This window comes from Bos taurus, chromosome X (genome assembly GCF_002263795.3).
Source record: "Bos taurus isolate L1 Dominette 01449 registration number 42190680 breed Hereford chromosome X, ARS-UCD2.0, whole genome shotgun sequence".
Taxonomy (NCBI): Eukaryota; Metazoa; Chordata; class Mammalia; order Artiodactyla; family Bovidae; genus Bos; species Bos taurus.
This window is the reverse complement of record NC_037357.1, coordinates 40,218,913-40,246,240: the sequence shown is the minus strand read 5'-3', so window position 1 is coordinate 40,246,240 and position 27,328 is coordinate 40,218,913. Positions and strand designations below refer to the sequence as shown.

The following is a 27,328-nucleotide window of genomic DNA, read 5'->3' as shown; positions in this document are numbered from 1 at the left end:
TGGTGAAAAACACACAGATATGTGATTATACTGAAAACATATTTTACCACAATGAAAGATTTTCCATTACTCAAGTTCTTCCCTTGTAAATGTCATAAAATCAATAACTTTGGCATCATCTTTGAGATCACTTTTGTATATAAACTTGTTAAATGTGGATGTAGAAAAAGTAGAGACAAAAATGTTCATTTAATTTCCCTTCTTAAGACCTTTGAGATTCTCCAGAATACATTTCAGCCTCATTTCATCCATCATCTCTCATGGCCAAATATGAAAATATGAATAAAAAAAGAAACTATGAATGAAATAATAGGAAAAAGTAATAGTCAATGTCTTCCTCCCATGCAATATTCTGTAGCTATTTTCAATGATGCCAGTTTTTTCTAATCATAACAAAAAATGTTTAAGTAGCTGCCCTAGGATTCCCTTTTTTATAAACCCCATTTAGACTTGTTTTCCCTCAGTAAGTCCCCAATATAAATTTCCTTTCTCTATTTTTCCATCAAATAGATTTTAAAGTTTTGTTTTCTCAGAACCATCTATTGTCAATCACAGGCTAATTTGATTAATATATCTTAAAGTATTCATCTTTTATTATGCTAATTCTTATTATGCTGAATTGATAGAGACCTAAAGTCTTTATCCAACTGAATAACTATAATGATGAGCTATGTAGAGGCTGGAAATGCCAATGAGGGAATAACCTAGAAAGAAAAACAGAGAAGCAGGAAATTAGGGAGATAGGACCCCTCAGTCTTATCTCATCATTTTCCCAATCACGCCATTCATGATATCTAGTCACAGCTTTCTCATCCTCTGCCACATAGATTATAGGAATTCCTAACTCTCCTCATGGGTATATATGAATATAAAACCCACCCATGGAATGAGGTGACAATTGTTTCAGTCAGTTGTTCAGCATCCTGGACTTTTCAAGAACTTTATGTAATCAGTTTTCATATATAAGTTTCACTCTCCTTGTACACTTCATCTAAGTCATCACCTTTCCCTTCTTATTTTCACTGACTGTAAAAATCCATATAGGGGATTTTCACACCTTTGATAACACAGAGAAGAATAAATATCCTCATGTTTATATTCAACATTAGCCCTGGGGATCCACGGGGTGTGGGTTTGACCCCTGGTTAGGGAACAAAGATCCTGCATGCAGTGTGGTCAAAAAAAAAAAAAAAAAGCTTAACCATAGTTTAGAGCAAACAAAAATCACTTGAGCCTTCATCCCTCACTGGAAACAAATCATTCCTGTTATTTAATAAAGATATGATAACATTTTGAATCACATATTCAGAAGTGTCTGTAATTTTTTTCTTTGCTGAAATGAAAACCTAAACTCGCAGGTTACTTCACAGGATCTATTCTTTCAACAGTACTGGCAGATTTATAAACAGCATAAAAATTCTACTTTTATAACTAACTTCTTAAAATATTAAGATACATATTTTATCTTAGGAAGAATTTCACTATTTGCTTAGACGTTGACAGTGTTTTCCGTCACCACTTTAAATTAATTCCATTAAAAATTCGACATTTTATAGTAGGTAGAATAATGACTCTTCCAACCTGTCCATATTCTAAACACTGAATTTGTAAAATGTTAACTTGCAGATTGCATTAAATTTAGGTACCTGCAGTTGGAGAGATTATCCTGGATTATCAAGGTGTAATCACAAGTGTCCTTAGGAAGGAAAAAAAGAAGAAGAATCAGAGAAAAAGATGTGAAGAGAGAAGTAGAAGGCAAATTGATCCAGCCCCGGGCCAAGAAATGAAAGCAGTCTTTAGAAGCTGGAAAAGACAAGAAAACAGATTCACCCCAAGAGCCTCTGGAAGGAATATAGGCCTGATGACACCTTAATTCCAGCCACATAAAAATCATTTGGGATTTTTGATGTCCAGAAGTGTAAAATAATGATATTTTTTGTCTTAAGGCACTACTTTTTTGGTATATGTTACAGTAACAATAGGAAACCAATACACCTACCACATGGTGAGTTTAAACCATAGATGTTCTGAAATATGTAAATATATAGGTTAGATACAAAACATTTTAAGTGGCAACGACAGCCTTGAAAATAATGACTAATGCTGATTTGTTGGGATGTAAGAAAATTCAGTGGGTTTGGCAGCACAGTATCTACATTTCCACCAAAGCTCATAATAAACAAAATCTCATGAGAACAGGTCACCATGAACTGTGCAGGACACTTAAGACAAGGGTACTTCACATGAACATTCATTCACTCATTTATTCAGTATATATTTAATAAGCACCTAATAAGTACTACACACTGCTCCACATATGGACAGTGGTGAATAAGACCATCAAAATCTCTGCCTCATGGAGCTTATATTCTGTAGCGAGAGTGAAAGAAATAAAATCAACAAAATGCATAGTCTGTATGTTTTTAGCAAGGAGATTTTAAAAAAAAAAAGCATTCCTAAGTGAACAATGCAAAGAAAGAGAGGTAAACAATAGAATGAGAAAGACTACAGATCTCTTCAAGAAAATTAGAGATACCAAGGGAACATTTTATGCAAAGATGGGCACAATAAAGGACAGAAAAGGTATGGACTTCACAGAAGCAGAAGATACTAAGAAGAGGTGACAAGAATACACAGAAGAACTATACAAAAAAAGATCCCAACTACCCAGATAACCACGATGGTGTGATCACTCACCTAGAGCCAGATATCCTAGAGTGCAAATTCAAGTGGGCCTTAGGAAGCATCACTATAAACAAACCTAGTGGAGGTGATAGGATTAAATATTAAAAGATGATGTTGTTAAAGTGCTGCACTCAATATGCCAGTAAATTTGGAAAACTCAGCAGTGGCCACAGGGCTGGAAAAGGTCTGTTTTCATTCCAATCCCAAAGAAAAGCAATGACAAAGGATGTTCAAACTACCACCAATTGCACTCATCTCTCATGTTTGCAAAGTAATGCTCAAAATTCTCCAAATGAGGCTTCAAGAGTAAGTGAACTGAGAATGTCCATATGTTCAAGCTGGATTTAGAAAAGCCAGAGGAACCAGAAATCAAATAGCCAACATCTGTTGGATTATTGAGAAAGTAAGAGAGTTCCAGAAAAACATCTATTTCTGCCTTATTAACTATGCCAAAGCCTTCGACTGTGTGGATCACAGCAAACTGTGGAAAATTCTTCAAGAGATGGGAATACCAAATCACCTGACCTGCTGCCTGAGAAATCTGTTTGCAGGTCGAGAAGCAACAGTTAGAACTGGACATGGAACAGTGGACTGGTTCCAAATAGGGAAAGTAGTACATCAAGGCTGCATAATGTCACCCTGCTTTTTTAACTTTATGCAGAATATATCATGTGAAATGCCCAGGTGGATGAAGCACAAGCCGAAATTAAGATTACCAGGAGAAATATCAGTAACTTCAGATATGCAGATAAAACCACTCTTATGGCAGAAAGTGAAGAGGAACTAAAGAGCCTCTTGACAAAAGTAACAGAGGAGAGTGAAAAAGTTGGTTTAAAACTCAGCGTTCAAAAGACTAAGATCATGGCATCCAGTCCCATCACTTCATAGCAAATAGAGAGACAATAGAAACAGTGATAGACCTTATTTTCTTGGGCTCCAAAATCACTGCAGATGGTGACTGCAGCCATGAAATTAAAAGACACTTGCTCCTTGGAATAAAAGCTATCACCAACCTAGAAAGCCTATTAAAGGCAGAGACATTACACTGCCGACAAAGGTCTGACAAAAGTCAGAGCTATGGCTTTTCCAGTAGTCATGTATGGATGTGACAGTTAGACCACAAGAAAGCTGAGAGCCAAAAATTGATGCTGCTTAACTGTGGCATTGGAGAAGATTCTGAGAGTCCCTTGGACTGCAAGGAGATCCAACTAGTTCATCCTAAAGAAAATCAGTCCTGAATATTCATCGGAAAGACTGATGCTGAAACTGAAACTCCAATACTTTGGCAACCTGATGCAAAACCTGACTCTTTAGAAAAGACCCTGATGCTGGGCAAGATTGAAGGCAGGAGGAGAAGGGGATGACAAAGGATAAGATGGTTGGATGGCATCACCAACTCAATGGACATGAGTTTGAGGAAGCTCCAGCAGTTGCTGCATTCCATTGGTTCACAAAAAGTTGGGCACAACTGAGACGACTGAACTGAACTGAACTGCACTGAATGTAGTGGGACAAAATTTAATGCAAATCAGAGGGACAGAAATTTCTAGAGAGTATGGTTGCTATTCTACATAGACAGATTAAGGAAAGTCTCATTGAAGATCTGATTTTGAGTAGAGACCTAAAGCAGTTTTTTTGTTTTTTGTTTTTAAAGCAAGCTATAGGGATATCTGGGGAAAGGGAGTCCTAAGCAAATAAAGCAGCAAGAATACTGTTCCTGACACAAAAGAATGATATGCTAGATGTGTCTAATGAACTGTAAAGGGGCCAGTGTATATAGAGTATAATGGTTAAGGAGGACAGAAACATATGAGATGAGAGAAGAGACACAAGGCCTGTAAAATCATATAGAGTCTTTCAGACCATTGAGTACATTGGCATTCATTCTGAGTGAGTGATAAGGAATTGGAACATTTTGAACACAGGAGAGACATAATCTGACTTGAGTTTTTACAGGATTTCTCTAGATGCATGTAAATAGACTGGAAGGCAACATGAAATGTAGGGACACCTGTGAGAAAGCCATTTTGATAATTCAAGAGGGACATGATGATGGTTTGGACAAAGGGGTTATCAATGAGGTAGTCAAAACCAGCTGGCTTCTATAGATCTTAAAGACAGAGCCCACTGCTGCTGCTGCCTCTAAATATTTCAGTCATGTCTGACTCTGTGCGACCCCAGAGACGGCAGCCCACCAGGCTGCCCTGTCACTGGGATTTTCTAGGCAAGAACACCATTTCCTTCTCCAATGCATGAAAGTGAAAAGTGAAAGTGAAGTCACTCAGTCATGTCCGACTCTTAGCGACCCCATGGACCACAGCCCACCAGGCTCCTCTGTCCATGTGATTTTCCAGGCGAGAGTACTGGAGTGGGGTGCCATTGCCTTCTCCAGACAGAGCCTGCAGGAGTTGTTAAATGATTGGATATGTGATGCTACAGAAAAACAGAGGAGTAAAGACGGATCCCAAAGTTTCCTCAGGACCAACTGAGATGGCAAAATCTCAGAAAGAGCAGATTTGGAGGGAGGGAATCAGGCATTGAGTCTTGGGTATATTGTTAGAAAAGCCTGAAACACATTCAGGTAGAAACTCTGGAGTTTAGGGGAGATGGACAACTGGGGGATATACATTAGGAAGTCATCAGTATGCAGATGTTATTTAAGCCATAAGTCAGTATAAGCCCACCAAGAGAGTGAGAATTGATAGGAAAGAGAAGTTCAAGCCCTTTCCACTGCAATGTAGAGAGGCTGAGAAGATGACAATTCAGCAACAGACACCTGAGAATGAATGGCTTTGGGGTTAGAGTAACAAGGGACAGTAAGGTCCAGGAAGCCAATGGAAGAAAGTCATTCAAGTAGGAGTGAGTGACCAATCTAACCAAATGCTACAAGCAGATCAAGTAAGGAGGGGATTTTGAACTGATCACTATATATAGTGACAGAGAGATAAGTATTGATCTTTCTATAGCTACTTCAGCTGAGTAGTAGGGGAAACTCCTGATTGGAGGGGGGATAAGATGTCTTTCAGGCTATCCAAACATTTTTCAGATTTTTACAATCATATTATTTCTAACTGCTTTCTGAATAAGTTAAAAAAAGATAGCATAATACAAGCATGGAATTCACTTTTAATACTGCCTATTCCATTACGTAAGTTATGCATAAAGTAATAAGCATTTTCCTAACAAGAAATTGTGATTTTTTTATACCAAACATTTTTCAATAGAACTGAACAATTTTTCACTATTTTTCTTTCTCCATGTTATTCTAATTATATGCCTAGCAGTTTAGACATGTGTCTTTTTTATACAATGTTTTTATGATCAGTTCAGTTCAGTCACTCAGTCATGTCCCACTCTTTGCAACCCCATGAATCACAGCATGCCAGGCCCCCCTGTCCATTACCAACTCCCGGAGTTCACCCAGTCTCACATCCATCGAGTCAGTGATGCCATCCAGCCATCTCATCCTCTGTCATCCCCTTCTCCTCCTGTCCCCAGTCCCTCCCAGCATCAGAGTCTTTTCCAACTCTTCACATGAGGTGGCCAAAGTACTGGAGTTTCATCATTCCTTCCAAAGAAATTCCAGGGCTGATCTCCTTCAGAATGGACTGGTTGGATCTCCTTGAAGTCCAAAGGACTCTCAAGAGTCTTCTCCAACACCATAGCCAGTAGTAACATAGTTTTATGTTCACTTTTTGAAATTCAGATGGATTAAAAATTTCAAATGTTTGTGTCATCATTAGAGATGGATATATACAGTAAAATAAAGGGAAAGCAAAAATATTTCTGAAAAGAAGGTTACTTGAAGAAGTCTGCCTTTTGGAAAATGAAACCTGACGCCTTTATGTGTTTATATCCTTCATAAAAATGTCATACTCTAATTATCCATTTGCTTTAAATGGTCCATGTTGTCTTGTTTATATACAGAGTGAAATGGAAAATTAAAAAAATAATTCAAATACTTTAAGATAAAAAAAATATAGCTTTACCTGCTCCTAATTAAATGTTATGTTTTTGATGTAATCTGTAGTTTCTATCAGCAGGAGAATTTTACACCTATTACATGAAGAGATGCTCATTATATATTGTGAAATTCATTTTTTAAGCAAAAAAAAAAAAAACACTTTTACTTCTGTATAAGTTTCAGAGAATGTCATCTTTTGACTTGGGTTTGCTAAGTTGTTTCATTTTTATACTTTCTTATATATGTGGAGAAACATGAGAGGTATTCTTGACTGAGAAACAATATACATGCAGGGAAAAGCTGATGGATAAAAGAAGCATTATCTGAAAACATTTTGTGTGAATTCATGTGTTTAATGGCGTGTGAATTCATGTTAATAATGGCAGTGAAAGTTGTACTTGCCCATTTTTCATAAAATGTTTTATTTAATCCTGAAAGAGCCTCTGATTTGAAACAAAAGATCCCTTTCTTTATAACTTTTAGTCTTAATGATTGTGAAGTTTGTTTGTCTCGTAATACATAGTGAAATTCATTATTTCTATCATTAGATGAGGGCTTTTGCAAGCTTGAACAATATCTGTCTACACTAAGGAATGTTCACCATTGTCCTTGGGAAGTCAGTATGAAGCTTAATATATGTGAATTATTAAATAAGACTTATAACCTGGAAACCATGGATTATAGGACATAAGAAGTGAAAACTGCACAATTATCTGATGAATTTTAAGCAAGGCCAAAAATCAATTTAGAGATATATTTTCAAATATATATTTCCAAATTGCATGAATTTACCATAATATTTTGTCATATTCAAAATTTTTAAAGTATGTAGACATCAAGCCACTGCATTAAGTAATACAGAATAATGTCATAAGAATATCAATACTAAATGAATTAATGTTTTAATTATTGAGATCTGTCTGCAGCTAGATGTGATTCTATGGTTATAGAATATCTGAAGCAGGAAAGAATGGATGCAAATGATGAACATCAATTGAACATCTATAGACATCCTAGTTTGCTGAATAATAGTCACTGGTTATTCACCGTGTGTCATTGAAATGCACACTGTTATGTGTTAACAGTAAGCAAGGAGGAGGAAACAGACAAAACAGGCTACATCTTGAAAGCAAGACTCCATCTTGGGCTAGACTGTGGATTTTGAGCTATATGTCCAGTATCTATGGAAATGACCTATCAACTGGAAAACCAGATTCCCCAGGTAGAAGAGTCCAAGGGCTTGTACCTAGACACTTCGTCACCTAAAAGAATACCCTAATTATCTGTGTAACCAAATAGAATCATAAATTCAATTGTGCTTATTGGAGTATGACCACAGGCCTATTGATAATTGTCCACTGTTAACTACCTAGGCTTAAGGCATACAAATCACAGGTTAACTTTGATTGTATCTTTCTTTTCCTTGGTTCAGACTAGTTTAAGGGAATTTGGGGAAGTGGGTTTGAGCACGTACACTTAGAGTATATAAGATTTTCACAAAATCTTGTTGGGGTCTTTGGCTAAGAGGAGACTCTGCCTTGGGCCCACCGGTGTAATAAACTGCACTCCACTATCTGCATTGTCCTTCTGAGTGGGTTTGTTTCCCAGAAGTCATGACTACAACATTTGGTGCATTGGCCAGAAAGCTCCTCACTTTGAAGAGAAAAGTCCCACTTGGGACTACTCTGAGGTCTTGTGGCTTGAATCTTCTAGAGCGGGGAAGGCGCCTTGCCCTTCTGGAAGGATTCTGCTTCTCAATGCTTGGACCTTTCACATTAGCAGGTAGTGGATGGCAGCAGGGGAATTGAGTGCTCAGGTGAGGAGGAACTCACCCATCAGGGGAGTTCAGGGGGGGTTCAGGGTCAGAGGGGGCCTGATCACCCCCCTGGGAGGCACTAGAAGGGGCATGGGCCCACAGGAGCCTGGAATAGGCAGGTGGTGGCGATTTCTTGGTACACAGATTGACGAGCATTTTAGGGCTTTGGAAGGAAATTTGTGAATGCCATTTAGGAGGTGGTGTCCACGCCGTCTTGAGGAAAATTATTACCAAGCAGTTGTCAGGGGATTGTTAGGAGAAGAAACTTAGTCTTTGTGTGCTCATATTCTGCCCTCCCCAAGGAGATGTCCCATGTGCTGTGAAATTCTTGACCCCCTTGGAATTGTCAGGCTAGAAGCAGGGGGATACATAAGTGAGTACAAATTGGCTTTTCCCGAGATGGCCTGGGATATGGGATATTTAACCTATCTGTGTTTTCATCTGCACCCGATCAAGCTCACCAAGACAGAATGGATTTTAAAAGTTAAGGGAGAAACAGTCTTGGAGCATGTGGTGTTCTGGTTGGGCCATGCCAACTGGCAGGTGAAGACACGCCAATCCCCTTTATCCCTCTGGGATCTGGCAGGTTAAGGCTCTTCTCATCCTAATTAGGAAGGAAGTGGAATGGCAATGTAAGTATTTCATTGAGTGAAAATATCAGAAGTATATAGGGTACGGAGAACTTTGTAGACAGAACGAAATGGAAAAGTAGAAGAAGGTCCGAGAAGGTAAGCAAGATGGGAGGAAATGAATCTAAGGCAACTGTATTGGAGTGCATGATTAAAAATTTAAAGAAGGGATTTGGAGGAGACTATTGGTTGAAGATGATGCCTAACAGCCTCCACATACTCTCTGAGATCAAATGGCCCCCTATGGGAGTAGGATGGCCACCAGAGGACACCATGAACTGGAAAACAGTGGAAGCAGTCTATACAGTAGTCACAAAAGAGCCAGGACACCTGGATCAATATTCATATATTGACTCATGGCTAGGGTTAGCTCAAGACCCCCTTCCTTGGGTGAGGTTCTGTATCCAGAAAGTTAAGGGAAAAATATTAATGGCACAAAAATTGAAATGATAAAAAGAAATTCTACAGTATTAGGATGGGGGTGACCTGCACCCTTCTCCATAACGATGACACACCCGCTGCCCAGTACTCCACCAGGACTGGAGGCCGCCTTAATGCCTAATCCAGGGCCAGGTGAAGTTCATGTAGCAGCTGCTGCTCCTCAGGCAGCTCTTTCAGAGATCGTAAGCCACAGTTTTGGCAGGCTCCAATCCCAGGGATGGAGACCTCTGGTCAATGCCCCCAGGATTCCACCTCAACGGGATCTCCTAGACTGTATCCACCTCTCCCAGTGAGTATTGATGGGAAGGGGGAAGAAAACACAGGAATTAGAGGCTGTGCTCTGCCAAGGAACAGGGGGAAAGAACCCCACTACAGATGCCCCTCAGAGAACTACAACAGCCTCCAATTCAGGACGCATGTGGGCACTACCATCAGCCCCCTGTAGCCTATTATTGCCAGCCATTTTCCTCTATGGATATATTAAACTAGAGAGACACACACTATGCTCAGGGGAGCCACAAGCCATGATTAAGCTAATGGAGATTATTTTTCAAACCCACTGCCCTACATGGGATGACATAATCCAACTACTGGTCTCCCTTTTCAGCACTGAGGAAAGACATAGGATCCTAACTGAGGCCAGAAAATGGTTAAGAGAAATGGCACCTGAGGGTACTGCAAACCTTCAGTGGTGGGCAGAACTAGCCACCCCAGATGAGAGACCCAAATGGTACTGTAACACAGAGGAAGGGAGGGGCCTCCTGGAGAGATTTTGGACAGCTATTTTACAAGGACTCAAGAGGGGGGGCCCGAAAACCTATGAGTATGGCAAAACCCTCCAAAGTGATTCAAAGGGAAAGCGAATCGCCCTCTGACTTCTATGAAAGACTGTGTGAGACCTCTAGAGTTTATATGCCAATAGATCCAGAGGCTACTGGGTCTCGGATGGTGATAAATGCAGCTTTGTGTCTCAATCCTACCCCGAAAATGTCAGAAGGGGGGACACCAAGTGATTAATGGATTTTTACATATCCCTGAATACCCAGTACCTTTGTTTGGAAGAGACTTTCTGTCTAAATTGGGGGCACGAGTGACTTTTCCCCCATGAAAGACCCATTCTTTGAATGGACTCAACCACCTATTTACTCCTCCTCTTGGTAACCTCTCAAGATTAATGGCAGAGAAGGCAATGGCACCCGACTTCAGTACTCTTTCTTGGAAAATCCTATGGATGGAGGAGCCTGGTGGGCTGCAGTCCATGGGGTCGCTAAGAGTTGGACACGACTGAGTGACTTCACACTCACTTTTCATTTTCATGCATTGGAGAGGGAAATAGCAACCCACTCCAGTGTTATTGTCTGGAGAATCCCAGGGATGGGGGAGCCTGGTGGACAGGGAAGCTTACTACAAAGCCGCAGTCATCAAGACAGTATGGTACTGGCACAAAGACAGAAATATTGATCAATGGAAAAAAATAGAAAGCCCAGAGATAAATCCACACACCTATGGACACCTTATCTTTGACAAAGCAGGCAAGAATACATAATGGAGAAAAGACAATCTCTTTAACAAGTGGTGCTGGGAAAACCGGTCAGCCACTCATAAAAGAATGAAACTAGAACACTTTCTAACACCATACACAAAAATAAACACAAAATGGATTAAAGATCTAAACATAAGACCAGAAACTATAAAACTCCTAGAGGAGAACATAGGCAAAACACTCTCTGACATAAATCACAGCAGGATCCTCTATGATCCACCTCCCAGACTACTGGGAATAAAAGCAAAAATAAACAAAGGGACCTAATTAAAATTAAAAGCTTCTGCACAACAAAGAAAACTCTAAGCAAGGTGAAAAGACAGCCTTCAGAATGGGAGAAAATAATAGCAAATGAAGCAACTGACAAAGCACTAATCTCAAAAATATACAAGCAACACCTGCAGCTCAATTCCAGAAAAATAAACCAGCCAATCAAAAAATGAGCCAAAGAACTAAACAGACATTTCTCCAAAGAAGACATACAGATGGCTAACAAACACATGAAAAGATGCTCAACATCACTCATTATCAGAGAAATGCAAATCAATACCACAGTGAGGTACCATTTCAAGCCAGTCAGAATGACTGCTATTCAAAAGTTTATAAGCAATAAATTCTGGAGAGGGTGTGGAGAAAAGGCAACCCTCTTATACTGTTGGTGGGAATGCAAACTAGTTCAGCCACTATGGAGAACAGTGTGGAGGGTCCTTAAAAAACTGCCTTATGACCCAGCAATCCCACTACTGGGCATACACACCAAGTAAATCAGAATTGAAAGAGACACATGTACCCCAATGTTCATCGCAGCACTGTTTATAATAGCCAGGACATGGAAGCAACCTAGATGTCCATCAGCAGATGAATGGATAAGAAAGCTCTAGTACATATACACAATGGAGTAGTACTCAGCCATTAAAAAGAATACATTTGAATCAGTTCTAATGAGGCGGATGAAACTGGAGCCTCTTATACAGAGTGAAGTAAGCCAGAAAGAAAAATACCAATACAGTATACTAAAGCATATATATGGAATTTAGAAAGATGGTAACGATAACCCTGTATGCGAGACAGCAAAAGAGACACTGATGTATAGAACAGTCCTTTGGACTCTGTGGGAGAGGGCGAGGGTGGGATGATTTGGGAGAATGACATGGAAACATGTATAATATCATATATGAAATGAATCACCAGTCCAGATTCGATGCAGGATACAGGATGCTTGGGGCTGGTACACTGGGATGACCCAGAGGGATGGTATGGGAAGGGAGTTGGGAGAGGCGTTCAGGATGGGGAACACATGTAAACCCATGGCTAATTCATATCAATGTATGGAAAAAATGACTACAATATTGTAAACTAATTAGCCTCCAACTAAAATAAATAAATTAAAATAAAAAGAAAACTAAGATCATGGTATCCAGTCCCATCACTTCGTGACAAATAGATGGGGAAACAGAGGAAACAGTTGCTGACTTTATTTTTTGGGGCTCCCAAATCACTGCATATTTTGATTGCAGCCATGAAATTAAAAGACACTTACTCCTTGGAAGGAAAGTTATGATCAACTTAGACAGCATATTAAAAAGCAGAGACATTACTTTGCCAACAAAGGTCCGTCTAGTCAAGGCTATGTTTTTTCCAGTGGTCATGTATGTATGTGAGAGTTGGACTATAATAAAGAAAGCTGAACACAGAAGATTGATACTTTTGAACTGTGGTGTTGGAGAAGACTCTTGAGAGTCCCTTGGACTGCAAGGAGATCCAACCAGTCCATCCTAAAGGAGATCAGTCCTGGGTATTCATTGGAAGGACTGATATTGAAGCTAAAACTCCAATACTTTGGCCACCTGATGCGAAGAGCTCCCTCATTTGAAAAGACCCTGATGCTGGGAAAGATTGAGGGCAAGAAGAGAAGGGAACGATGGAGGATGAGATGGTTGGACGGCATCACTGACACAATGGACATGGGTTTGGGTGGACTCCGGGAGTTGGTAGTGGACAGGGAGGCCTGGCGTGCTGCAGCTCATGGGATTGAAAAGAGTTGGACAAAACTGAGCATTTGAATTGAGCTGAATTATCTGTGTAACCAAATAGAATAATAAATTCTATTGTGCTTATTGGAGTTGACCACAGGCCTGTTGATAATTGTCCACTGTTAACTACCTAGGCTTAAGGCATATGAGTCATGGGTTAACTTTGATTGTATCTTTATTTCCTTTCTTCAGACTAGTTTCAGGGAATTTGGGGAGGTGGGTTTGAGCACATACACTTAGGGTATATGCTGTGACTGCTGCTAAGTAGCTTCAGTCTTGTCCGACTCTGTGCGACCCCATAGATGGCAGCCTAGCAGGCTCCCCTGTCCCTGGGATTCTCCAGGCAAGAACACTGGAATGGGTTGCCATTTCCTTCTCCAATGCATGAAAGTGAAAAAATAAAGTGAAGTCGCTCAGTCGTGTCTGACTTGTAGCGACCCCATGGACTGCAGCCCACCACGCCCCTCCATTCATGGGATTTTCCAGGCAAGAGTACTGAAGTGGGTTGCCATTGCCTTCTCTGTAGGATATATAAGGTTTTCACAAAAACTGGCCGGGGTCCTTGGCTAAGAGGAGACTCTGCCTTGGGCCCACCAATGTAATAAACTGTACTCCACTATCTGCATTGTCCTTCTGAGTGAGTTTGTTTCCTGGAACATGTGGCTACAAGACTATAAATTCCAGACATTTTTCTTCAATTTTCATTATTTTAAGAGTCACTGCAGCCTTCAGGATTTTTGTAAGAATTTTAAGTGCTTTCATTCTACTTGGGATTCATACTTTTCACAAAATAAATTTCAAATTATTTTGTAAAAAATTTTTGTTCTGTATTTGTGAATTTTTATCTTTAAAATAATAGGAAAATAAGTCAATCTGAATTCTCCTCACAATTCATTTATCAATGGTTTATAATATGTCCTTGAAACAAATGAAGACTCAATGGGTAAAAAGTAAGTGGTGGTGGTGGCTGGTGAGAAGTGTTAGAGTATGCCAAAAACAAAACAAATATTAAGTAGGACCACTGAATATAGAACATTTTGAAAATTACACATGTGTGTGTACACATAAATAAAAGTTATTCAAGAGATTGTAATTACATACAAGCCTTGTGCTGTTCTTAGTCATTCAGTCATACCCTACTCTTTGAAACCCCATAGACTATAGCCTGCCCGGCTCCTTTGTCCATGGGGATTTGCCAGACAAGAATACTGGAATGGGTTGCCATGTCCTCCTCCAGGGGATCTTCCCAACCCAGGGATCAAACCCAGGTCTCCTGCATTGCGGGTGGATTCTTGGGAAGCCCAAGAATACTGGAGTGGGTAGCCCATCCTATCTTTAAGAGAACTTTCCCACTCAGGAATTGAACTGGGGTCTCCTGATTTTGAGGCAGATTCTTTACTGGCTTAGGTACCTGGAAAGTCCATACAACCCTTACGTATCATATAAAAACACGTATTGCAAAAAACTGGCTCAGTTCTAAAAAACTGTTCTGTTTTCTTTGAATGCCACACTAAAATTCAGGAATTCAACTCAAAAAATGACTATTACATTTATGCTTTAAATACATCAAGATATTTCTAAAACTTAAATGGACAAGCCTCAAAGGATAAAAATTTATTTGGCTACATGATTACAAATTTAAATGGCCCTATCATTCAACTGATTTGTAAGTTTTACTGTCTATTAGAAAATAAACCACGTTCAAAGTGAGAGGGTTTTAGATCATCTAAATTCTGGATTCTAGCCCCAAAGAAGCTTTTGTAATGAAATCAGAATGTGCTACTGTCTACATGCTGAGTTTTAACCTCTGCACTTTAATAGCTGTTGCTGCTGCTAAGTCGCTTCAGTTGTGTCTGTCTCTGTGCAACCCCATAGATGGCAGCCCACCAGGTTCTCTGTCCACAGGATTCTCTAGGCAAGAATACTGGAGTGGGTTGCCATTTCCTTCTCTGACTTTAATAGCTAGGTGCATTATTTGTACCAGAACTACTCCAAAGGAAAGCACAGGGTACAATGTCTCAAACTAAGCTTTAATTAAGAATCACTTAAGTCACTTAGTTTACAGTTTAAAACAACTGACAGTTACAGTGAGGGTTGTGACTCCCCATTCTCCCACTCTTCAAAAAACTATGGAAAACTATTCCAAGGTCTGTGGTATATGCCCTAGAGAACATTTAAAAATATGGCAGAAGCTATAAACTGAAGCAGAGATATTGTAATATCTTCATGTATATAATTTTTCTCTTCTTCTACTCTCATGTAAAAGTAGTAGCTTGAATTATAGAACTGCATATGGTTTTATAAGCAAAGATATAAAGGTTAACTTTCAAAACTGACAAATATTCTGCATGTTGAATCTGAATCTAATTCTTGAAACAATGTTCCCTGCTATATTGCACATTGAACGACTATATGTGTTGGCAGGTGTTGTAGGAATTGAAGGAAGTTAAACTTGGAAGATAAAGGAAGCTTTACTTTTCAAGCAACTCAGCACATTGCCTGAAAATATCTACAAGCCTGTGATTTGACTAATCCATTAAATTCCTGTGGCATTTTCAGTGAGGATTTTAAAGCTCTAGTGAAATCCATTACAATGAATAAAAAGAATCAAGTCAAAATCTTTAAATCTATTCATTTTTGTTTAGACCCAATCTGAAAAATCATCTCCTATGTACATCCAAACTTGGGAAACCAAGGTAACATTTCAATGATGAACCATATGTTGGCTGTGCTTGTTCATTCTGCTTCTTCCAGTGAACTTGTAGTGTAATGGTGTGTCACAGTGAAAAGGAGTACATAAAAAATCAGTTTAGATTCAGTTTTATCCGGCCACTTTTTTCTTTTTTGCCACACCAGCATGTGGAACTTCCCCCACGAGGGATTGAACTCATGCTCCCTGCCTTGGAAGCATGGAGTTCTAATCACTAAAGCACCAGAAAAATCTGCCACCTCTTTTCCTATAATTTTAAGACAGTTACTTTGACTGTTAAATAGAAAGATTACAATGTTTTAACTAAAAAAGGAAACCAATCTAAATAATTTCCCTCATGGAGTTGTAAATTGGAAAGTTCTTATTTGAGGGATTTTAGCTTATCAAAAAGGAACATAAATACATGCATATTTTTTTGTACCTGTGTGTATTTTTCAGGGAGAATATCTTCTTCAGTTATGCATAATTCATATCTGCTTCAAAAAGTTAGAAATTTTAGGTAAAGGTGCCTAAAATTTGAATCCTTTTTGTCTGAGCATACACACACACACACACACACGTATATGTGTGTGTGTATGTGTGTGTGTATATATGTATATATATATATATATATATATATATATAATACATATGCAAACCTATTATTTTTTAGTTCTTTTCCATTATAGGTTATTGAAGAAGTGCAGTGAAGTCACTCAGTCGTGTCCAACTCTTTGTGACCGCATGGACTGTAGCTTACCAGGCTCCTCCATCCATGGGATTTTCCAGGCAATAGTACTGGAGTGGGTTGCCATTTCCTTCTCCAGGGAATCTTCCTGACCCAGGGATCGAACCTGGGTCTCCTGCATTGTAGACAGACGCTTTACCATCTGAGCCACCAGGGAAGTCTCTATTATATGTTATTACATGATATCAAATATACTGCTGTGTGCTATACAGTAGGTTGTTGGTTATCTAACATTTGAATATTATAGACCCACTAGGAACATTGAATTAATCACCCAAAAGTATGGTTTATTCTTCATGACTTTCTTGCAAAATCAGATTTCCACACACCCCCGCCCACAACAAGTATATTGAACTGTATGCTAGGCTGTATGAGCTTCCAGGATGGCTCAGTGGTAAAGAATCTGGCCACAGTGTGGGAGACCCAGGTTCAATCCCTGGATCGAGATGATCCCCTGGAGAAGGAAATGGCCGCCCACACCAGTGTCCTTGTCTGAAAAATCCCATGGAAGAGTTGGACATGACTTAGCAACTAAACAATGGCAACAATGCTAGGCTGTAGTAGTTTTGCAGGGAAGCTGCATATTTACAATGTCTACCTTTCTTTTCCTTGAATGATTAAAGGACACTGTTTTCAAGCAGTGGAAACATCTTTGGTGGTCTCCATTCCAATAATGTTAACTCAAATCCAAGAAAGACTCTAGCAAAATCATATTCTCTTCCAAGTCAACCTGTAACATCTTTACCTTTTGCTCTGTTATTCACCTTTGCTTACTTACAACTAGGTATAATAGGTTTATTATCTCTTTGTACTACTAATTTTAATCACTCTTTTATATAATCTCCTATTTTTAGGATCACCTTTGACACTAAAAATAAAAGTAACTTCTCCTTTGTCCCAATTTCCATCCAAGATTCTGTGGACTATTTCATTTGTTTTTTTCCTTAATGGATTTGCTCTTATCTTTATTCTCATTTATCAAAGTTTCTTGTTTAGGTGAACAATTGTGTTCCTGATTTATGCTTCTCATTACATGGTTTAAATTATTTTTTTAATTGAGGCAATGTTGATTATATAAGTTTCACATGTGCAACATTATATTTTTACTTTGGTATACACTACAGAATTACAAATATATTTGGAAGTCAGATTTGAAAATCAGATTTTCCAGGAAAAATTATTTGTGCCAATTAAGTAGAAAAGCAAGATTCCTTTGTACTCTTTTTTCTACATGTCTACTTTCCTGGTTAATATTGAAGTCATCATGAATATATGACCTAATCAATTTTGGCTGTTTGTCTTCAAGAAGGAGCTAAATGATAGTCTTTGACTTGTCAGATTATGTCATTATAACTTCTATTATATCTAGAAGAAGCTTAGAGAATCAATTGCCTCAAACAATGCAGGACTTCCCTGGTGATCCAGTGGTAGGAATTCGCTGCCAATGCAGAGGACATAAGTTCAATCCCTGCTGCTGGAAGAGTTCATATACTGTGGGGCAACTAAACCCATGCACCTCAACTACTGAAGCTGGGCTCCCTAGAGCCATATGCTCCACAACAAGAAAAGCCAGGTGATGAGAAGTTTTCACACCAAACTAGAGAGTAGCCCCGCTTGCTGCAACTAGAGAAAGCCCATGCACAGCAACAAAAATTCAGTGCAAGCAAAACTAAATACATAAATCAATAAAAACAGCTAAACAAACAAAATTAAAGGCTCTTTTCATCTTCTTTATTCTGAAAAATCACATAGTAAGAGTTATTTCATGGTTGAGCAAGACTTTAGCAGTGAATTCAGTACAGACCTACCTGCAGTAAGTCCTAGACTATTAGAATATATCATCAGAAAGAAATGTAATCTCAAAGTCAATAGCCTGCATTGGTTAATGTTTTGGGACCCCCAGAAAGAAAGGTTAATGCCTTTCCTGGCATTATTTGGGTAAAATAGTCCTTCAATTACAACCTGGTCATAGAAGATTAAGATAATGAAATAATTTCTTATAAAGATATATTTTAAAAAAAACTGTAAACAATTTCAATATACTGAGGCAATTTTCTGGATAATTCAAATATAAATCTGTTAATCAATTGGATATTTTATTTCCTCAAGAAAACTGTCTTGAGAAAGAAGTCAATGACCATAATTATATGTGCAACTGTCTTAAATATTTTTTGAATAGACATGTCTAGTGAGCGCTATTCTTCCAAACATATAAAGAGAAGATTCATTCATTTAAAGAAACCTGTATTCACAGAAAGAAACCTGTATCACCTTAAGAAAAATCTCATTTTCTAAACAACTGATTTTATTTTGAATTCATCCACTCCTCAGATCTATGTTCTTCACCTAAGCCAGCTACATAGCTAGCTTACAAAACTACGTGCTGAGATGTATATGGATTAAACATTTTGCCCACAAGTTTTTTTTTTTTTTTTTTCTTTTGTTTGGTTTTGCTGCTCCTCTACTGAATTACTGAGCAGTGGACATAGAGTTTCACCAGTAATCGAAAGTGAAATAGTTTTTTTTAACTATAATCTCCATGAAGCCAACACACTTTTGGTGATAAAAAGATAAACAAGAACTGTAAGGAAACTCCTGTAACCTAACAAAGGACAACTGTAAAATAACCGCAGCTATCATCATACTAAATGCTGAAAGACTGATGATGCTGCTAAGTCGCTTCAGTCGTGTCCGACCTTGTGCGACCCCAGAGATGGCAGCCCACCAGGCTCTTCTGTCCCTGGGATTCTCCAAGCAAGAATACTGGAGTGGGTTGCCATTTCCTTCTCCAATGCATGCATGCATGCTAAGTCACTTCAGTCATGTCCGACTCTGTGCGACCCCGTGGACAGCAGCCCACCAGGCTCCTCTGTCCACAGGATTCTCCAGGCAAGAATTCTGGAGTGGGTTGCCATTTCCTACTCCAGGTGAAAGACTAAATGTTTCTTTACTTAGATCTAGGGTATCTGGCCTCCCACTGCAATCCAACATTGTACTAGAGATTCTAGCTAGAACAATTAGTCAAGAAAAAGTAATAGATGGCATCTAGATTGGAAAGGAAGAAGTACAGCTACTTCTATATGAGAATGACATATAAAAAATCTTGTATATAGTCTTGTATATAGAAAATCCTAACTGAACTACTTTATGGTAGCAATTCTTATCAATAATGAAATTAAAATAATTCCACTTACAATTGTATCTAAAAGATAAAATATTTAATAAATTTAGCCCCAAAAAGTGCAAGTTATTTGTACAGTGAAGATTCAAAATACTGTTGACATAAGTCAAAGAAATATTAAATAAATAGAGAGATATTAAATATTTATGGAACAGAACACTTAATATTGTTAAGATGACAAAACTTTTCAGATGGATCTATAGATTCAACATAATCTCTATCATAATTCCAACTGCACTATTTTGAAGAACTTGACAAGCTGATCTTAAAATGTATGCTATGGTATGCTATGCTAAGTCACTTCAGTTGTGTCCGACTCTGTGCGACCCCATAAAATGCATAGGGAAATACATAGAACTTATTCAAACAATAAACAATATTGAGAAAGAAATAAAACAACATTGGAGAACTCATACATCTCAATTTCAAAATGTACTACAATGCAAGAAAGAGCAGTACTAAAAATAAGAGACATATAGGTCAATGGAGCATAATTGAGTCCATAAATAAACCTTCACATTTTAAATCCGTTTCTTTTGTACAGGGTTATACTAAGACAGGCTTCCCAGGTGACACTAGTGGTAAAGAATCTACCTGCCAATGTAGGAGACACAAGAGACGTGGGTTCAATCCCTGGTTTGGGAAAATCTCATGGAATAGAAAATGGCAACACATTCCAATATTCTTTCCTGGAGAATCTCATGGACAGAGGAATCTGGAGGTCCATAGGGTCATAAAGAATCAGATATGACTGAAGTGACTTAGCACACAGCACATACTAAACACAATGGGGAAAAAGGGTCTTCTCAACAGATATTCCTAGAAAGAATGGATACCTACATTAAAAAAAATAATAATAACATTTTGGAATCCTTTCTCACATTGTATGAAAAATTAAATCAAAATGGCTCATAGATCTAAATTTATGAGCTAAGACTTTAAACTCTGATAAAAAAATATAGGAGGAAATTTTCACTACTTTGGGTTAAGCTAGCAGCACAAACATCAGTAGAAAAATAAGTAATATTGGAATTAATCAAAATTTAAAACTTTTGTGCTTTAAATTATGCCATAATAAAAGTGAAAAGACAAACCACAGAATCGGGGAAAAATTTGTAAATAGTGTATCTGATGATAGACTATGTCTATAATGCATGCATAAAAAACCCTTAAAAGTTCATTAAAAAGGATAAGTAAGAATAGAAATTTTTTCAGAGATTATGCACAAATGAACAAAAGTGCATGAAAAGATGATGAATGCTGTTAGTCATCAGGTAAATGCAAATTAACACTGCTATAAGTTACCATTTTACACCTACTACAGGATTAGTTGTTTTTGTTTAGTTTCTAAGTCATGTCCAACTCTTTGCAACCCCAGGGACTGTAGCCCAGCAGGCTCCTCTGTCCATGGAATTTTCCAGGCAAGAATACTGGAATGGGTTGCTATTTCCTTCTCCAAGGGATCTTACCAACCCAGTGATCGAACCTGCATCTCTTGCATTGGCAGGCATTGGCCAGCAGATTATTTACCACTGAGCCATCAGAGAAGCCCCATACTATAGGATGGCTACAACCAAAAAGACAAACAATAGCATGTTTTGAGGATATAGAGAAGTTGGAACTCTCAAATATTGCTGATGGGAATGTAAAGTGGTACAGGTGCTTTAGAAAATAGTTTTGCTCAAAATGTTAAGCATATCACTGACCCAACAATTCCACATCTAGAGAAGTGAAAACATGTTCATACAAAAGTTCTACACAAATAAATGCTCACAGAGCACTATTCATAACAGTCATAAAGTGAAAATAATCCAAATGACCATCAACTGATGAATGGATTTAAAAAAGAAAAAGTTATATATACATATGATGGGCTTCCCAGGTGCTACTAGTAGTAAAGAACTTGCCTCCCAATGCAGAAGACATAAGAGACACAAATTCAATCCCTGGGTCAGGAAGATTCCCTAGATGACAGCATGGCAACCCACTTCAGTATTCTTGCTTAGAGAATACCCTGGACAGAGGGTCCTGGAGGACTACAGTCCATAGGGTCACACAGAGGCAGACACAACTGAAGTGACTTAGAACGCATGCACACATATATAAAATGGAATATTATTCAGCCATAAAAAGGAAGAAGTACTAGATACATGCCAAAATATGGATAAACCGTGAGGACATTATGTTAAAGGAAAGAATTTAGATGCAAAAGACCACTTATTATTTGGTTACACTTATGTAAAATGTCCAGAAGAAGTACATCTTATAGAGATAGAAAGTCCATTAGTGGTTGCCTTGGCTTACAGGAATTTGGTGATTGAAAGCTAATCTACACTGGGTTTCCTTGCTCTAAATTTTTTTGTGATGGTGGTTGCAAACTTTGAATACATTAAAAATCATTGAATTGTACACTTTAAAAAATGGATTTTTACAGTATGTGATTTGTATCTCAAAAATGCTGTTGTAAAAAGCGATTGAAAAAATTACTCCGCATTCATTTGTCAACCGATTTTTGAACACCTACTTTGAGTTTCTCAAACTTTAGTGTGCATTAGAGGAGCTGCTCCACCTTCAAGGTCAGGAGGGGCGACCGTTAGGAGATACCCCTCATCCAAGTTAAGGAGCAGCAGCTGCGCTTTGCTGGAGCAGCAGTGAAGACATACCCCACGTCCAAGGTAAGACAAACCCAAGTAAGACGGTAGGTGTTGCCAGAGGGCATCAGAGGGCAGACACAAGAAAAGCACAATCACAGAAAACTAGCCAGTCTGATCACATGGACCACAGCCTTGTCTAACTCAATGAAACTAAGCCATACCGTGTGGGGCCACCCAAGATAGGAGGGTCATGGTGGAGAGGTCTGACAGAATGTGTTCCACTGGAGAAGGGAATGGCAAACCACCTCAGTATTCTTGCCTTGAAAACCCCATGGACAGTACAAAAAGGCAAAATGATAGGATACTGAAAGGGGAACTCCCTGGGTTGGTATGTGCCCAATATGCTACGGGAAATCAGTGGAGAAATAACTCCAGAAAGAATGAAGGGATGGAGCCAAAGCAAACACGATACCCAGTTGTGGATGTGAGTAGTGATAGAACCGAGGTCCGATGCTGTAAAGAGCAATAATGCATAGGAACCTGGAATGTCAGGTCCATGCATCAAGAAAAATTGGAAGTGGTCAAACAGGAGATGGCGAGAGTGACTGTCAACATTCTAGAAATCAGTGAAATAAAATGGACTGGAATGGGTGAATTTAACTCAGATGAACATTATATCTACTACTGTGGGCAGGAATCCTTTAGAAGAAATGTAGTAGCCAGCATGGTCAACAAAAGACTTCAAAATGCAGTACTTGGATGCAATCTCAAAAAAGACAGAATGATCTCTGTTCATTTCCAAGGCAAACCATTCAATATCATGGTAATCCAAGCCTATGCTCCAACCAGTAAGGCTGAAGAAGCTGAAGTTGAATGGCTCTATGAAGACCTACAAGACTTTTTAGAACTAACACCCAAAAAAGATGACCTTTTCATTATAGGGGACTGGAATGCAAAACTAGGGAGTCAAGAAACACTTGGAGTAACAGGCAAATTTGGCCTTGGAGTACGGAATGAAGCAGGGCAAAGGCTAATAGAGTTTAGCCAAGAGAACACACTGATCATAGCAAACGTTCTCTTCCAACAACACAAGAGAAGACTCTACACATGGACATCACCAGATGGTCAACACCAGAATCAGATCGATAATATTCTTTGCAGCCAAAGATGGAGAAGCTCTATATAGCCAGTAAAAACAAGACCAGGAGCTGACTATGGCTCAGATCATGAACTCCTTATTACCAAATTCAGACTTATATTGAAGAAAGTGGGGAAAACCACTAGACCATTCAGGTATGACCTAAATCAAATCCCTAATGATTATACCGTGGAAGTAAGAAATAGATTTAAGGGACTAGATCTGATAGACAGAGTGCCTGGTGAACTATGGACGGAGGGTTGTGACACTGTACGGGAGACAGGGATCAAGACTATCCCCATGGAAAAGAAATGCAAAAAAGCAAAATGGCTGTCTGAAGAGGTCTTAGAAATAGCTATGAAAAGAAGAGAAGCAAAAAGTAAAGGAGAAAAGGAAAGATATAAGAATCTGAATGCAGAGTTCCAAAGAATAGCAAGGAGAGATAAGGAAAACTTCCTCAGCGAACAATGCAAAGAAATAGAGGAAAGCAATAGAATGGGAAAGACTAGAGATCTCTTCAAGAAAATTAGAGATACCAAGGGAATATTTCATGCAAAGATGGGCTTAATAAAGGACAGAAATGGTATGGACCTGACAGAAGCAGAAGATATTAAGAAGAGGTGTCAAGAATACACAGAAAAACTGTACAAAAAAAAAAATCTGCACGACCAAGATAATCACGATGATGTGATGACTCACCTAGAGCCAGACATCCTGTAATGTGAAGTCAAGAGGGCCTTAGAAAGCATCACTACAAACCAAAGCTAGTGGAGGTGATGAAATTCCAGTTGAGCTATTTCAAATCCTGAAAGATGATGCTGTGAAAGTGCTGCACTCAATAGGGCAGCAAATTTGGAAAACTCAGCAGTGGTTACAGGACTAGGAAAGGTCAGTTTTCATTCCAATTCCAAAGAAAGGCAATGCCAAAGAATGCTCAAACTACTGCACAATTGCACTCATCTCACAGGCTAGTAAAGTAATACTCAAAATTCTCCAAGCCATTCTTCAGCAGTATGTGAAACACGAATTCCCAGATGTCCAAGCTGGTTTTCAAAAAGGCAGAGGAACCAGAGATCAAATTGCCAACATCTGCTGAATCATCAAAAAAGCAAGAGATTTAAAGAAAAAAACATCTATTTCTGCTTTATTGACTATCCCAAAGCCTTTGACTGTGTGGATCACAGTACTCTGTTGAAAATTTTGAAAGAGATGGGAATACCAGACCACCGGACCTGCCTCTTGAGAAACCTATATGCAGGTCAGGAAGCAACAGTTAGAACTGGACATGAAACAACAGACTGGTTCCAAATAGGAAAAGGAGTATGTCCATGCTGTATATTGTCACCCTGCTTATTTAACTTATATGCAGAATACATCATGAGAAACGCTGGGCTGGAAAAAACACAAGCTGGAATCAAGATTGCTGGGAGAAATATCAATAACCTCAGATATGCAGATGACACCACCCTTCTGGCAGAAAGTGAAGAGGAACTTAAAAGGCTTTTGATAAAAGTGAAAGAGGAGAGTGAAAAAGTTGGCTTAAAGCGCAACATTCAGAAAACTAAGATCATGGCATCTGGTCCCATCACTTCATGGGAAATAAATGGGGAAACAGTGTAAACAGTGTCAGACTTTACTTTTTGGGGCTCCAAAATCACTGCAGATGGTAATTGCAGCCATAAAATTAAAAGACTCTTACTCCTTGGAAGGAAAGTCATGACCAACATAGATAGCATATTAAAAAGCAGAGACATTACTTTGCCAACAAAGGTCCGTCTAGTCAAGGCTATTGTTTTTCCAGTGGTCATGCATGGATGTGAGTGTTGGACTGTGAAGAAAGCTGAGCACTGAAGAATTGATGCTTTTGAACTGTGATGTTGGAGAAGACTCTTGAGAGTCCCTTGGACTACAAGGAGATCAAACCAGTCTATCCTAAAGGAGATCAATCCTGGGTGTTCATTGGAAGGACTGATGCTGAAACTGAAACTCCCATACTTTGGCTACCTCATGCAAAGAGTTGACTCATTGTAAAAGACCGTGATGCTCTGAGGGAATAGGGGCAGGTGGAGAAGGGGACGACAGAGGATATGATGACTGGATGGCACCACTGACTCGAAGGGAATGAGTCTGAGTAAACTCCGGGAGTTGGTGATGGACAGGGAGGCCTGGCGTGCTGCAGTCCATGGAGTCACAAACAGTTGTACATGACTGAGCGACTGAACCAAACTTAAGTTAAAAGCTTCCACTGTTTCAATCCATAAAGTATCTGCCCACAATGTGGGAGCCTCAAGTTCAATCCCTGAGTCAGGAAGATCCCCTGAAGGAGGAAATGGCAATCTACTCAATATTCTTGCCTAGAGACTCCTATGGACAGAGAAGCCTGGTGTGTTCCAGTCCATAAGTCACAAAGAGCTGGCCACACCTGAAGCACACACTGGGTCTATACTGCTCTCTGTTCATACTCCACACTGTAAAAAGTTCTTGTAATTAATATTTTTTATATGTGTCTCCTCCACTAGATTGTGAGATCCTTGAAGGCAGGAACTGTATCTTATTAGTCATTTTATCACCCTTCCAAAACTTTTTTCTCACTGTTTATTTTCAATCAGATACAATGGCAGTTGGTAGAAATTCAATGAAGTTAATGTTTAGCACACTCCATAGCTTACAGTGAGCAGTGAAAAAAATTTTATGGACATTGAAGAGGGAATAGATACAATAATATATTCCAGTGTATCAAAAATACAAAGTACTGAAGAGGTTATATTAAGAACCATCCAATCAATTGTTCATGAAGTTGGCTAAATTAATTACAAAGAATAGATATGCAGTCTCTTTCTAAAGTTACTGGCCCAGAAATATATGGGGTTGGTGCAATTAATATAATAATAGTTGGCATTTGCCATTTGGATTAAAACCTAAATGTAAGTTCACTAACTCTTTTCCTATGAAATTGAATCTCTGTGCTTCAGTCTCCATCTGTTGTGAGCAGTACTTTGGATGAAAACTTTCAGAAGAGTAAGAATGTTTCTGAAATTCATTCTTAGCTCTAATTTTGTCGTATAAATTTATAAAAATTTTTTTATATCTCTGAAAGCATTGTACTATAGCCCCTTTTCTCCCACAAGAGTTAGAAGACTCACCTGAAGTCTATAATTTTCACAATGCTTCAAGGCATTGAACCAAATTTAGACCTGCATTGGAAATGAATGTAACTGACTTCCACAGTACATAAATCGTGAACTTCCAGATGTTCAAGTTGGATTTAGAAAAGGCAGAGGAACCAGAAATCAAATTGCCAATATCCGCTGGATCATTGAAAAGCAAGAGAGTCCCAGAAAATCATCTACTTTTGCTTTATTGACTATGTCAAAGCCTTTGACTGTGTGGATCACAAGAAACTGTGGAAAAATCTTAAAGAGAGGAATACCAGACCACCTTACCTGCCTCCTGAGAACTCTGCATGCAGGTCAAGAAGCAACAGTTGGAACTGAACATGCAGCAACAGATTGGTTCCAAATTAGGAAAGGAATACCTCAAGTATATTGTCAAGTCAAGTACATCTTGTATATTACCAAGTGTGTTGTCAAGGAGTATGTCAAGCATATTGTCACCCTGCTTATTTAACTTTTATGCAGAGTACATCATGAGAAATGCTGGACTGGATGAAGCACAAGCTGAAATCAAGATTGCTGGGAGAAATATTAATAACCTCATACACGCAGATGACACCACACTTATGGCAGAATGCAAAGAAGAACTAAAGAGCCTCTTGAAAGTGAAAGAGGAAAGTGAAAAAGTTGTCTTAAAACTCAACATTCAGAAAACTAAGATCAGGGGGAGGAGCTAAGATGGCTGAGGAATAGG

The 27,328-nt window shown here is 38.7% G+C and overlaps 1 protein-coding gene and 1 non-coding gene across 4 annotated transcripts in view; both read right to left on the bottom strand.

Moving 5' to 3' along the window:
* The window catches only part of LOC538674 (protocadherin-11 X-linked), an 801,970-nt gene that overhangs the window by 398,743 nt on the left and 375,899 nt on the right, over window positions 1–27,328 (bottom strand). The gene's annotated exons all lie outside the window — the stretch shown is intronic.
* Window positions 16,633–16,705, bottom strand: TRNAC-ACA (transfer RNA cysteine (anticodon ACA)). The gene has a single exon. It is a non-coding gene; the product is annotated as a tRNA-Cys (tRNA).